This window comes from Megascapheus bottae, chromosome 5, assembly GCF_031878675.1.
Source record: "Megascapheus bottae isolate mThoBot1 chromosome 5, mThoBot2.hap1, whole genome shotgun sequence".
In the NCBI taxonomy this organism is placed as follows: Eukaryota; Metazoa; Chordata; class Mammalia; order Rodentia; family Geomyidae; genus Megascapheus; species Megascapheus bottae.
In genome coordinates, this window is record NC_143513.1 from 71,546,517 (window position 1) to 71,561,068 (window position 14,552).

The 14,552-nt window shown below is 39.7% G+C and overlaps 1 protein-coding gene across 1 annotated transcript in view; it reads left to right on the forward strand.

The window, feature by feature from the left end:
- The window catches only part of Exoc4 (exocyst complex component 4), a 662,437-nt gene that overhangs the window by 522,584 nt on the left and 125,301 nt on the right, over positions 1–14,552 (forward strand). The gene's annotated exons all lie outside the window — the stretch shown is intronic.

Genomic DNA, 14,552 nt, shown 5'->3' on the forward strand with positions numbered 1-14,552 from the left:
CTACCTATACAATGAAGACGATAAGGACGGAAAAAAAGAAAGGAGAAGGGGTCGGAGAGTTAGCATTCAGAAATGGTTTTTCAGAAGGTGAGCTGTGTGCTGGATAGGTGGCACAGAAATAGAGGGAATAAACACAGGCACTGCTCGATGGAGGGGAGGCCCTGCCACCAAGACCTAGTGTGTGGAGCAAGCAGTGAGGGGGAAGTTTGACTGGAATCCAGATCTAGTAGAAGGTCGTAGGAGAGGATGTTGTCTAGGAAGAAGAACACCAACCAATAAAGGACTTGGAGACTTCAATGATCCATAGTCGAGAATGAGTCATTCCAAATGAGGCAGGAAGCAATGTTTAAGGAAGATGAATCCAGCAGGGTGATGCAATATAGGTTAATGCTTGCCCTTCTTCAACAAGGAATATTTATATAGAGTCACAAGGGGCAATTAAAGGGAAAAAAGCACTCCTTATAAGGATTTGCTTTTGTGTTCTATGATTCTTCATCAAAAAATTATATTAGGTTAAAAACACATATTATACTCAATTATAGATTAACTAATTTTAATAGTGGTTCAAAGAAAGTTAAAATTCACTTCTGTAACAAAGGCATATGGTTTTAAATTTAAACTTATTTAAATATGTTTTATATAAAAGTACAATAGAATAATCAATAAAAGACTGTCAGGCATGAAATTTTATTCCATTAGAATATAGTTCAGCAAGGAAACAACTAGTAATAACTGAAACTCTGTACCTATCTTTGTCATCTTCTATCTAAGCCTACCCCAAGCTGCTGCTTCCCCACTTCTCTGCATTTAACTGTTTCAGATTTGTGTAAATAAGTGAGACTCTGTAATATGTCTGTTGCATGACTGAGTATATTTTAAACATGTTACAGCTTCCATACTTAACGATATACCAAACATCATGAATCACACCTTTTGCAATTTAAACTCCTAGTAGAAACAATTAAGTATCAAATATAAAATGCGAGAAGTAAGCCAGGCACCAGTGGCTCACGCCTATAATTCTAGCTACTTATGAAACTTAAGATCTCAGGAGGCTGAGATCTGAGAATCACAGTTCAAAGCTAGCCTTGGCAGGAAAGTCTGTGAGATTCTTACCTCCAATTAGTCACTAGAAAACCAAAACTAGCACTGTGACTCAAAGTGGTAGAGCACTAGGCTTGAGTGGAAGAGCTCAGTCCCTGAGTTCTAGCCCCATGACTGACCAGAAAAAAAAAGAAAAAAGAAAACGGGAGAAGGAACACAGGTACCTGTGGCTCATAATTGGTAATCCTAGCTATTCAACCTTCTGTGATTTAGAGAAAGGAGGTTCAAGGACAGCCTGGTAAACTGTCAAGAAGCAGGGCAATGGCTAGAGTGAGAAGAGTGGCCATCTTAGGCAGAGCAAGACCTTGCAATCAAACCCCAGCCTGCCATGAACATCTCCCAGTGCCTCCAGTGATTTCAGCATCTCAGAAAAATCTCCTACCTTTATTAAATCTGTCAAAATAGTCTTTGATCTTAGGGTTAACATACTTGATCACGCTGCCCTTGAACAATTCATTTACTTGAGTACTATGATATAATTTATTCAACAAAATCTGGATTGAGTACTTTTTATAAGAGTCATTGATTGAGCAACCAACCAAATAAAGTAAGTATGTCTTCATGCGATCTACATAATCATGTTTCTGCATAAGTAAATAGATCATGAATTTTAGAAGGTAAGTACTGTGAGAAAAACAGATGTGTAGAGGAGAGTAAGTAACTCAGTCTGTAATGTATTAAATACAGCCTGTGTCTCAGGAAGGCCCTGTAGAGTTGAGATCTGTGGTAAAGCTGGAGTGGGGAGAGTTAGGAAAGATACATGGGTAAAGAATGGCCTGGCAGAAAGCCAAAGCCCTGAGCTGACGCTCTGCATGCCACTCTTTTAGAACTCAGGGTAGCAATTGTGGTCATCATGTGGCCGGGATTTGGCCACGAAGAAACAGAGATGCTGAAGTGTACTCTGACTCAAATAGGCTACTGCAGGAAAAGGTGCTTAGAAGGTTCTTCCACTGGAAATAGGCTATCAGGAGACTTAGATGGAAGCAGGAAGACCAATTAAGGGTTATTACAGTGATTAGGTGCGAAATGATGGCACCTCATGACATGGGTAACAGCAGAGATAGAGACCACTAACTGACTGCTGGTCAGATTTTGATGTGTTTGACAACAGAATTCCTGCCAAGTGAAATATGTACTATATGAGAGAAAGGTAGCAAGCAGGGCTCCCAGGGCTCAAACCTGGAGTCCTAGCTACGGAGGAGGTTGAGGCAGCTCGAGGTCATCCCAGAAAGAAATGTTCACTAGACTCCATCACTAAAACAGCCAACAGAAAAAGCAAGACTGGAGACATGATTCAAGTGGTAGAGTACTAGCATAGCAAGTGGAAAGGTCTCAGTTCAAACCTCCAATACTAAAAAACAAAAAGTTGTCAAGGAAAAGTGACTCTTAGGAGTCATCTATCTTCCTTCCTTCCTTCCTTCCCTCCCTCCTTCCTTCCCTCCTTCTTTCCTTCCTTCCTTCCTTCCTTTATTTTGTTGTTATTGTTTTTGTTTTGGTACCCTTCCTGGGGCTTGAACTCAGGACCTAGGCACTGTCCATGAGATTCTTTTTCTCAAGGACAGCACTCCACCACTTGAGCCACCATGCCGCTATTGGCTTTTTCTGAGTAGTTCATTAGAGATAAAAGTTTCATGGACTTTCCTGCCCTAGCTGGCTTCAAACCATGATCCTTAGATCTCGGTCTCCTGTGTAGTTAGGATTACAAGCATGAGCCACCAGCACCCAGCTTCATTTTTTTTTTTTTTTAATTTAGGCAATGAAAAAATAAAGTTGTAAGAATGAGGAAGACAGAGCAGGAATTAAGTTTGGAGTGTCGATGTAACATCCACATGGAGACTGGGAGTCATGATTTGAATGTTTGTGTCAGAAGGAAAAAGCTCTGGCCTGACGACAGATACTCTTCAGCCATTAACCTATGCATTCCGTGTATGAATGCTACTTGATGGAGCCTCCACGGGATGAATATACATTGAAAGAACTGTGAACTTTCAGAAGTTTGTGAGATGAAATTAGCTGTCAGTGAATTAGGAGGAAAATCAAGAAAACCGTGGTGATATATGCAAATGCCGTGAAGGGAGGGAGCAGGTGGTCAGCCAGATGAAATGCTGCTAGTAGATCATCTCTAGAACCAAGCAAGGAATGGGGTGTTAAACTTGCTAACACAGAGGTATTTGGTGACCATCACAGGAGCTGATTCTGAGGAGTAGTATGTCTGAAAACTAGACTGGGTGGACTGAAAAGAGAAAATGTACACAATGTGTTTTGCTGCAGATGTCGAAAAAATGGAGTAGTAGCTGGAAGAGTAAGGTCATACAATGGCTTTTTTGTTCTTTGAAGTGTCATTTTAGAAAGGAAGAATAAATGCCTATCTGTATTTGAAGAAAACAACTTAGGAAAGAGAAAAACGTGTTCGTAAAGGAAACAGCAAAGGAAATTGCAGAAGCTGTGTTTGTGATTAAAGACATATTTTTGGTTCTTGATGTTGAATGGGTAAAATCTATGCACAGCTGTGTTTTTAGGCAGAAACAAGAAGAGTTTGTTTATTGTGTTCGACTTTACCTGTAGGAATCGAGGTATTTTGGTGTATTTGTGTTTCATGAGAAATCTGTGTCCACCTTGTTCCAATTCTTCTGGAACTCAACCAGTTATATTTGGTTCTTGGCATGTTGTGGTCATCAGAACTATCTAGATACCTCACCCCCAACAGACTGGACCATGTTGGTATATCCCCTGACAAAAGTCTCAGGCGTAGTGACCATCTTCTTGGTACCCATCTCTTATTCCTCTCACTGGGGGCTGTCTGGAAGAGATAACCATGGCTGCTGAATTTTAGGCCTAGCCTGAACTAATCTCTGTGTTGAGCAATCCATTCTCTGATGCCTTGAAAAAATACGAAGTGGAAAACCATCTTTATGCTTGTTATACAACAATGCATACAAGTGCATGGACTCACACATGCACACACCGTCTCATGGGGCATGTTGCCTGTTGCTTAAACAGATTATCCAGGTTCATGAGGAAAGTGTTTTCTTGTTGTGAGTCTGAAGATGCAAACTGTCCTCACTTCCTCTCTTCCGCTTATTGCCCTCCCACGGATTGGCACCTGCTGAGGAGTAATTAGGGCAGTCCTAATTTGGACAGCCAAATCCTGATTACAGTGAGAGGAAAAACAGGAAATGTTCTAGTTTTGCTGCCAGAAAATGACTGACTTAAATAGAAATCCATATACAATTCAAATGATCCAAAATGATATAACACTGGGGAAGGAGGAGGGAGTTTTTCCCACATGACTCTCAGACCAAATCCCCAAGTTCACAATGCCCCCTGCTGAGAACCAGTTTGTCTTCCAAATTTTCCATGAGATCCTGAGCTACTGATGGCTGTTTAGAGATGGAAGGAAAGTTAGAAGCCTCTCACATTTCTGCAAGCACTTCACTGTGTGGAAGACGAGTGTGATGATGTCACCATGTCACGTGGCATGCTTGAACTACAGAAATTTCCTAAAATGAAGACAGAGGAGGGCTAGAAGTCTTTTCCTTAATTAGTCACGCCCCTTTAGCTTAAAGGAGAAGGCAGCTGTGGATTTTGCAGTACACTACATTAGCAGTCATGCGGTTGGTCTGTACTACTGCTTCCAGGCTGAACATCCCTCCTCTCACTTGTCATTGCCCCAAGATAGAACCAGCACACAAGTGTACTCCAGTAGTAATTAACTGATTGAAAATTCGTTTTCTGAAGTTTCTGTCCTTTCTAATGTAGCCTCAATTCCGTTGTTTTTCAGGGCCTAGTAGGTAACCTCTTGCCCTGAACAAAAACAAAACAAAACCCCATAAAGACTATACAGTTGGGCCTGGCAGAGAATACAGACTTCTGTTCTGCTCTAGGGCTTCATTGATGGAAGTCACAGCATACTGGTTCGGAGGTAAGAGCATATTAATAGGGGACAGGATGGGATGGAGAGTAACCATCCACTGTTGTCAGAGAGGTGACCTGTGATGCTCTGGGGAGATCTCCAAAAACAAGAAGGGCTGGCATTTGAATATCAAGTTCTTGATGTTGTCCTAGAAAAGAATTTGAGGGCACATCAAGGTAGAGACCAAAAGAGTCCATTAGTAAAACAAAGCAAAGCAAAGACAAGACCCAATCCAGATATGGGTTGCAAACACATCTGATAGCAGGTACAATGCATGCTCTAACTTCACCCTTATTTATGATAAGAAAGTGGGCTGGGGTATGGGTCATTGATTAAGTTGGGATTTCACTCTGGTCTTAAGTCACTGATGTGTAGACTTCTCTCCAGACCAAGGGTGGGTCTGTCACACATGCTTTCAAGACAGGTGCTCTTCCCTGAGCAACAAACACAGCTCCTCCTTACATTTGTGAGAAATAAAGAATCATTTCCCCAAAAGGCATGTCTCTTTTTGCTCAACTTTGAGCATACATTCCGGCGAGACATGTGAGCAAGGTCAGTTGGAAAAGACCTGTTCTTTTCCTTTGTTATTTTACTAAACATTGAAGCACAGGAGAGAAAGTAAGACTTACAATTAAAAAAATAGTGCTTCTGTGCTTTAGAGCAAACTATTCTTTAATACAGTCTCAACTCCTGGCTGCTGTCTTCCATGTCTCATTTTCCCTGACCTCTTCCTGCCTGGCCATCTCTTCCTAGAGGAGCTAAGCTGAAGAACAAGTGGGATAAGCTCTTGGGGTGGGAGTGGGGCATAGTGGTAGAGCGCTTGCCTGGCATGCACAAGGCTGTAGGCTTAGTGCCCATTGCTAAAGGATGGGATACACTTGTGATCTCTAATAGCAGAAAACAGGTCTAGCACAGAACTGGCAACCCTGTTGGCTCTTAGTGTGATTGATGAATGAATGAGGAAACAACACAATGAGCAAACTGCAGAGTACCATTTATGCCAGTGATGCATGGGAAAAAGATGATGAGTGTGAATAATGTGGTTAGATAGGAATAAATAAGGGGAAGTATATAATATATATTATGTATCATATAAACTCATTCATTTTAAATAGTGGGTAGATACAAATGGACACTAAAATATGTGTAGTATCTGTTTAATAGAAGGCAGTTAGTAAGTGAGCTTTCATAATATGCATCTGGTATTTTGTGTAACTCTACTGACGTTTATCCTTTTGTACTCCTGTTAATTTTTGTATATTATCTGATTGCTTGTTAGTTTGCGTGTGCTACTCTCTCTAGAACACTGCTTTTCAACTGTCAGTTTGCATTTAGAGTGACTAGGGGAAATATGAAGGCATACATCCTAGGCTTGCCACATTAGGTCCACTGAGAATTAGGTCTAGGCAAGAATGATTTTATACCATTCTCCAAGGCAAGTCTCATGGCTGTCACAGTTAGAAATCTCTGCGTGAATGCTCAGCTTCCACAAGTTCTAGGATGTTTTCCACATCATTATTTCCTACATCTACCCCGTTCTCTCTACATAAGTCTTCACTCATGTTTTACTGGTCAGGGGCACACCTTCATTTTACTTTTCCAGGCCACTGAGCTGTTCAGTATCCATGTGGCTCCCTTTACATATATTCTACACATTCTCCAGTGAGCAGCCAGTCCTTATTCCCCCTGCCTGACTTGGCCTGCCTTGATCAGATAGGAGTCTATTGCAGTGACCTTGATGAACAGTAATAAGGACCTGGACTAGACTAGAAATAAACACTCCGTAAAGTACACAATCACTGTGCAGAAGACTTTATTGTCATTAGCTTATCTAGTCTCTCACAGCTCTGTGAAATTGGATTCTCCTTACAGATGAGAAAACGGGTTCAGAAAGGTTACTAATGCAGCAAAGGTCAGAGCGGGGGAGGTTGCAGTCCTAGCATCTGTTGGATTGTGAAACTGTAAAGCCCAAACAAGAAGCAGTGGAATTAAAGAAGAAATAGGAAACCTGGAAAATGTTCCACGTGGTTTAGAGAGACAATTTAGGAGTGAAGAGCACTAGCCTTAGGATAGCAGGTAATATGTATACTCCCGCTTCAGGCCTTTCCTCGCCAACCAGTCGACTACAGTCAGGTCCCTTGACTTCCGTGTCTGTGTATTTCATCTATCAAATGGAATTATTACATCAAAAGTTAATACAACCAAGGTGCTTAGAAGAATGTTGAATTCCGTGTGAGCAAGTATGATTATTATAGCTGCTTTTGGTATTTTTGTTGTTGTTGTTGGTCGTGGGACTTGAATTCTGGGCCTGGATGCTGTCCCTGAGCAGTTCAGCTCAAGGCTACCACCCTATCCCTTGAGCCACAGTGCCACTTCCGGTTTTCTGGTGGTTTATTGGAGATAAGAGTCTCAGGGACTTTTTAGTGCCTGGACTGGCTTTGAACTGCAATCCTCTCAGATCTCAGCCTCCTGAGTAGCTAGGATTCCAGGCATGAGGCACCATGCCCAGCCTGTGCTTGATGTTTTTGTTATTTACTTTAAAAATAATTCATTGGTAATGTTGATAATTGCTAATGGCCTAAGAAATGTATTTTTATGTATCCTGTTATTTCCCTGTTGTTTGGTGATTTAATTTTACTGTATAATCTGTTATTTTATTTATTTAGCAATTACTAAAGTCAACTACCCTGACACTAAAGTCAGACAAAGACATCACAAGAAAAGGAAGCCATAATCTAAACAGATAGAAAAGTTGACAATTATAAAAATACCCCCACAAAGTTCTAGCCATTTAAATTCCGTAACACATTAAAAGGATCAGTCACCATGATCAAGTAGGATTTATCCCTAGGATGCAAAGATGCATCAACATTCACAAATCAATAAATGTGATGCATCATATTAACAACAAAGTCAAGGACAAAAGCTATGTGACATTGCATTAATCAGAAAAGCAATTGACAAAACATAACATCTCTTCATGGTAAACTCAACAAATGAGGTATAGCAGTAATATACTTACTACTGTGAAGGCCGCATATATTACAAGCTCATGGCTAATATGATTCTCAGAATTAAAGTTTGAAGTCCTTTCCTCTAAGATCTGAAATAAGGCAAAGTGGCTCATTCTTACCAGTTCCGTATTGATAATCTTTGCTGGACAATTAGGCAAGAAAAAGAAATGAAAAGAATCCTAATAGAAAAAGAAAAAGTAAAACTGTTGTTTGTTGATAAAATGACTTCTACCAAAACCTGTCAAACCAACAACAGAATATGATAAAGTTGTAGAATATAAAATCAACACATCAGACTTATTTGCATTTCTCTGCAGTTAAAAATACAGAAAGAAGATTCTGAAAAGCATTCTAGAGAACAGTAACACAATAGCTACCCCCACCTAAATACTTAGAAATAAATTTAAGGAAGAAGATCAAAGACATATATACTGAAGGCGGTAAGATATTAAAGATAGAAATTCCACTTCTTAATATTTATTTACACAAAATCTTTGAAATCAGCATGTCACAAAGATGTCTTCATTCCCATGTTCATGGGAGCACTGTTCACTAGCCACGTTATGGAATCAACTAGGTGTCCATCAGCAGATAATTGGGGAAAGAGAATGTGATACACACATACACACACACACATACACACACACACGACAGTTATATGGAAGCTGAATACCCAAGTCTGAACCCCATTTCAAGCTTAGAAATTGGTATATATTTTTAAATGTCTCACAGGTGTTTTAATGAGCAGCCAAGATTAAGGACCATTGATGAAGTATTTTGAAAGTGGCTAATTTTAGTTTTATTCTAAATACAGTTGTAAGAATAATAAGGTTTAAACATACAGCTCTTTGATCTCATATTCTTTTTATAAAGATCTTGAGGACACTCAAACATAGAGTGCATTTAAATTTGCTTATCATAGGAAAAATACGTGTTCATTAACTATTGAGGCAGATTTTATATTAATTTTTGGTCCACTGCCTATGCTACAGTACAATTATTAGGCTTTTAAATGTCAAACAATTATGACTCTAAATATGAGAAAATGTCTGCTTAAATTATTTTCAAGAATTACCTTCCATGAACTCTCAGATTCCAAATCTTCCTCCCCTGGAGTCCTTTTGAATCGTTTCCCATAGTCAGTCTACAGGGCTGTCAGATGTTTAATTTGTGATTCCTGGATAGACAAATACATTGTCACATGGGAAAGAGCTGATGGTCTCTGTGTTGGTCCTGTGTATTCTGTCTGATCCAGCTTATGTTAAGGGATGTTTTCTTGTTTGTTTTGGATTTTGTATTGGTTTGGGTTTCCTTCAACAATATAAGGCCAGCTTTATTCTGTATCCCTGATGGTCATGGACCAGTTATATTTCATCTAGACCAGCCTTGCACAGGGTACATGTGTCTAGCTTGGCTCTTAGTATTTGAAGTATCTGAAAGATGCACTCTAGGAAAGTCAGCTGCATGCCCTGGCTGTCACCAAACAGTTGAGTACAATTAGCCCCACCTGCCCCCTTGATGTTTCCCTAATGAAAGATTGGGCCCCCTAGCTGTGTCCAGAGACCCTGCACACTTGGCTTCCCAACTGTTCCAGCAAGGAAGTAGTGCACATCAGAGCCAGTTGACACTAGCACATGTTTTCTGAATGAAATCCACTCAACCATGTCTGGAGGGTGGAACCCTTCCCAAGGTGCCTTCTCACCATTTTAGGAGAGACACCTATTTTCCTTCTCCTCTTGGGAACCAGTACAAATAGGTTTGCACATGGCTCTGTCTCTGTGGCCCAATGAGCTGTGAATTAATGAGGAGATTAGGGTTTTAGTTGATAGGATTAACCTCACTCTTCTTATAGCATACTTGGAGGGGATGTTAATGCTCCTTTTTAGAGAACTATTTGCATATGTTTTGGAATTTTGTAACCTACATACTCCTGCTTGTCAGCAAATTTCAGCAACTTGAAGTCTTAGAATAAGTTACCCATACTCAGGTTGAAGAGGTCCAGGTAAAACTTTGCCACTGAAATGGACTGCTTCCTTAGGACTGACTATAACCTAACTGATGCCAGTATTTCAAACTAGGCTATTTGGAATTGCTTCGGGTTTTTTTTCCCCATTCTGGTATGAATTAATGCATTTATTATTTAGAGTAATAGTATATAGTGGTTGAATTAGAATAACTATTCTTTAGTAAATTATTAGGTTTCCATGTAATTAGAGTCATTTAAAAAATACTAAGTAAATAGATACTGTTAGGACAGAGTCCAAATAAGCTCAAGTGTATTTTATTCATTACTTGTTCAAGTAGAGAATAATAGCCCATGAAGTATACACTACCATCTCATACTGCCTAACACAAACTATTTCCTGAACCACAGGGCAGACCACATGAGGCTCAAAGATTTAAATGCTGGGAAAGTGAACTGAGCTCAGGCTTCTAACTTGTAAAGTAAAGTTTTACATATAACTTGGCTCTACAAGAAATTAAGCCACCCAGCCAAAGTTCTTTCTAGATGAAGAGACTGAAGGGTAAATTTTACATTATAACCCCATGTTACAAATATCTGTCTTTTAATTTTTTTTACGAGTCATGTCAAAATGCCACCACCCTTCTTAACTCACAGGAAGCACAAAGCCAGGGGACAGGTTTGACACCTAGGTGCTAATAGTAAAGTGATGAAGTAATTTGAATAAAAGAAGGGTTTTGTTTGTTTACTTTCTGAAGTGGGAGGGAAGGGAAGAGGATTCGTGTCCACTTGTCACAGTTCTCAAATTCTTCACAGAGAGTGTTCAAGAGGGTAATAATGAGCACGCATTCAGCCACCTAGAATCAGTTCAGTAGAAGAGTGATGCTCACCCACACCCAATCTTTGCTTCCGTTGTTTTTTTCAGTCAGGATTTCTTTTTTCTGTTTAATGTTTTCAGGGGGAATCACAGGTGTATACATTATTCATTACTCTGACTTGTATTATATTCGTAGATGCACTGAATGTAATTTGGTTGAATTTTTCAGTCCCAAAGCAAAATGAACCCAATAAACTACTTTTAGCCAATAAGTATCTAGACTCCTAAAATCTAAGATGCCTTATTTTTTATCTCAGTTCTTAACACACCTTGCAAAGACTAATTATAATATTGGGCACCATCAACACAAAAACAAGTGAGAAATCAGCACTTCCCTGAGATAGTTCATCCTAACTTGGAAAAGAAAGGAAGAAAGAGTATAGCAGGACCAGTGGGAGGAAGAGCTTGTGTAAGGCAGTGGTGACTGGTTCCCCTTGAGTTCACATTTGAATCATCTGAGAAACAAAACATCTCTTTTACCCAGGCCACCTGTCAACAGCACCGCAGAGACAGGCATCACTTGGTCTCGGATATGACCTCAATGTCCACTTTATTACAGGTCTCTCTCAACTGGTTGTTTGGAATTTGAACTCAGAGCCTTACACTTGTGCTTGATAGGCAGGTACTCTCAAGTACTCTTCTATTTGAACCACAACCACGACGCTTTGTCATTCAGTCATTTTTAAAAAATATTTGGCTACACCTAGATCAACTTGGACTGCAGAATCTTCCTATTTATGCCCATTGTAGCTGGGATATCAGATATACACCATTGTACCCAGCTTTTTTTTTTTTTTTTTTTTTTTTTGGTTGAGCTAGAGATCTTCAACTTTTTGTCCAGGCTGGCCTCAAGCCACAGTCTTCTCCATCTGTTTCTTCAGAGTAGCAAAAATCAGCCACCATGCTGGGCTTCCCCAAGTTATTTTAATGTGCAGTCAGAGTTGAAAACAGAGACAAGTAATACTTGATAAGTAGAGTCAAACGAGGAGAATGAGGGAAAGGTTCTTTAGGCAGTGCTAACCCAGAGATACAAGAACGATAAATTGAATTAAGAAACGTTGGACTATTCATTAGCGAGAATGTAAAGCCAGTGTTCACAGACATGTGACCTGGAGTAATGAACAGAAAAATGAACAGAAAAATACAGTGGGAAATCCAGCTGGAAGCCATGTTTATGCCACACTACGTCTGCCATTGGTCATATACAGAATGAAGAATCCCTGAAGAGTCCTAAGGAGGGAAATGACATGATTATGTTTGCAGCTTAGAAACATGGCTCTTGTGATTGGAGTGTAAGTTGGGCTGATGGTCTTGTCACTCCAGGCAAGAAGCCCAGCAACAAGGTCATTTCCAAGTCCAAGTGAGAACCAATAAATATTGGTTAATGACAGTGAAGGTGGACCGGAAATGACAGGTTCATAAGATATTAAGGAGATGGAATTGGCAGTCTGTGGTAACTATGGGCGATTAAGATAGCTCTGTTTCCTGACTCGAATAATAAAACGGCATTCCAGTAGGGCAGATGAGGTGTTTCGTTAGTAGAGAGAAGTAGAAAATAAATGAACTGCTTTTGATTCTCTTTACTTTTGTTTCATTTTTATTTTATATATTATTCTTACTGACTGGGGATGGGGGATTCTTTTGTTTTTTGTTGTTTCTAAGACAGGATGGATTGGGAGTTTTTTTGTTTGTCTGTTTGTTTGTTTTTCAGACAATACTCACTATGTAGCCTTGCCGGCCTGCACTTGATTTTCTTGGACTCCATCCTTCCTGGTGTGGAATTACATGCATGTGCCATTAAGCCATGTTGGCTTTTTTTTTTTTTTTTTTGCCAGTCCTGGGGCTTGAACTCAAGGCCTGACACGGTCCTTGGATTTTCCCAAGGCTAGAGCTCTATCATTTGAGCTACAGCAATGCTTCCAGCTTTTTCTATATATGTAATACCAAGGAATCAAACCCAGGTCTTCATGTATGCTAGGCAAGCACTATGCCACGATTCCAAACTCCTAGCGGTGTTTATGTATTTTAATGTCACATGCTAGTGGGACTATCTAATGAAGTTCTCCAGTAAGGCTTTGGATGTGTAGGTCAAAGACTTGGATGAAAGGCTGCTGTGGAAATAGGGATTAATGAGTCATCAGACTATTGGTGAGCCAAGTCTGGCAAGGAGAGAAAATAGCCAAGTGCAGAGTCATGTGAAATACAGCATTTAAGTTAGGGCCACCAGGAAAGAGCCATCAGCAGCAAGAATAGAATCTGGAGGAAGTGATATTGTAGAAATCAAAGCAATTATATTTCAAAAGAAAAGCAACTAAAAATATCAGATGCTTCAGAATGCCTAAAGAGTGTGAAGAATAAATCATACCCAGGGCCCAGGAGAGAGTCACAGCACATTAGCTCTTAGTGCAATTGACTTAAAACTGAATTCGACCTAATGTGAAAGAAAAGAAATAACCAATCCTGTATGAGGTAGAGGCGTGGTTCAGTTGGTAGAGTGCCAGCCAGTGAGTAAATGTATCATGTACTGAGTTTGAGTCCTAGTCTCATACCTAAAAAATAAATGAATGAATACAAATATGGAGTCCAGAGATTTAGGAAACCCCTTTGCTGCTCCTAACATACAAATTAGATTTTTAAAAAATTATACCTTTAAAGGTATTTCAAATAGGTAACCAAACTCAAAAGGAGTGTTCTCAAGTTGCTATGAATTTTAAAAAATAATTTCAAAAAAGCAAATGTTGAAGTTGAGTGACCCAGAGATGAAGTTGAAGTTCAGATATCAGACAGAGCCTTGGTAGATACAGACTGGCATTTTAACGTCTGCTGAATAGGGAGAGAAAGGACTGCATTTATGCAAAAGATTACTCATTTGATAAGGAACTGTGAAGAAGAGAGAAGAGCTAGAAATGAATATTGAATTGAAGAGAATTATTAGTTCATTATCTGGAAAACTCACATCGAAATCTGGAGAATGTATTATAGGAAAAAATGAAAATATATGAAAAGCATTCCCAAGCTCTTAAGTATAAGGATTGGGGATAAGCATTGAAGTGATTTAGAAAAGTGGTTTGTTGTTTTTGATTTGTTTAGGTTTTTTCATTTATTTGCATTTATTTTATGCTAAATTTATTCTCCTGCCCTATGTTTTTATTTCTTCAGTTTCTTTTGGGAAACCTTTTTCTTCTGTGCAGCTTCCTCTTCTGGTTTAGGAACACTTTGCTCCTTTTCAGTAAGGATCATCTCAGTGTGGCACGGGGAGCTCATATATGGGTTAATCCTACCATGGGCTCTGTAAGGTCAGCAGTGCATCTTGGGTGCTTTGTTCACCTGAGTGTGTTCAATGACCAGGGAGTCTACATCAGAAACCTTCAGTTCAGCATTACTCTGCATTCTTAAGCATGTGCAGCAGAAACTCAGCACTCCTTTGGGGCCATCGACCCTGTGTCCAATCCCACTGTTTGGCCAGGGCACACCTGCCAACTCCACCATTGTAACTCTGAAATGGCACACATTGCTTCTTTAAAGTGAAGTCTTTCAGATACTTTGTAGCTTTTCGGATATGCATACCCTTGATGGCCTGAGCTGTTTCTCTGGTGTTCTTAAGAGCCTCTTGACTTGCATGATTTTGTGGGGTTTTCTGGGTCTAGAGAGTACTGAACCATTTTCACAGGTCACCTCAGG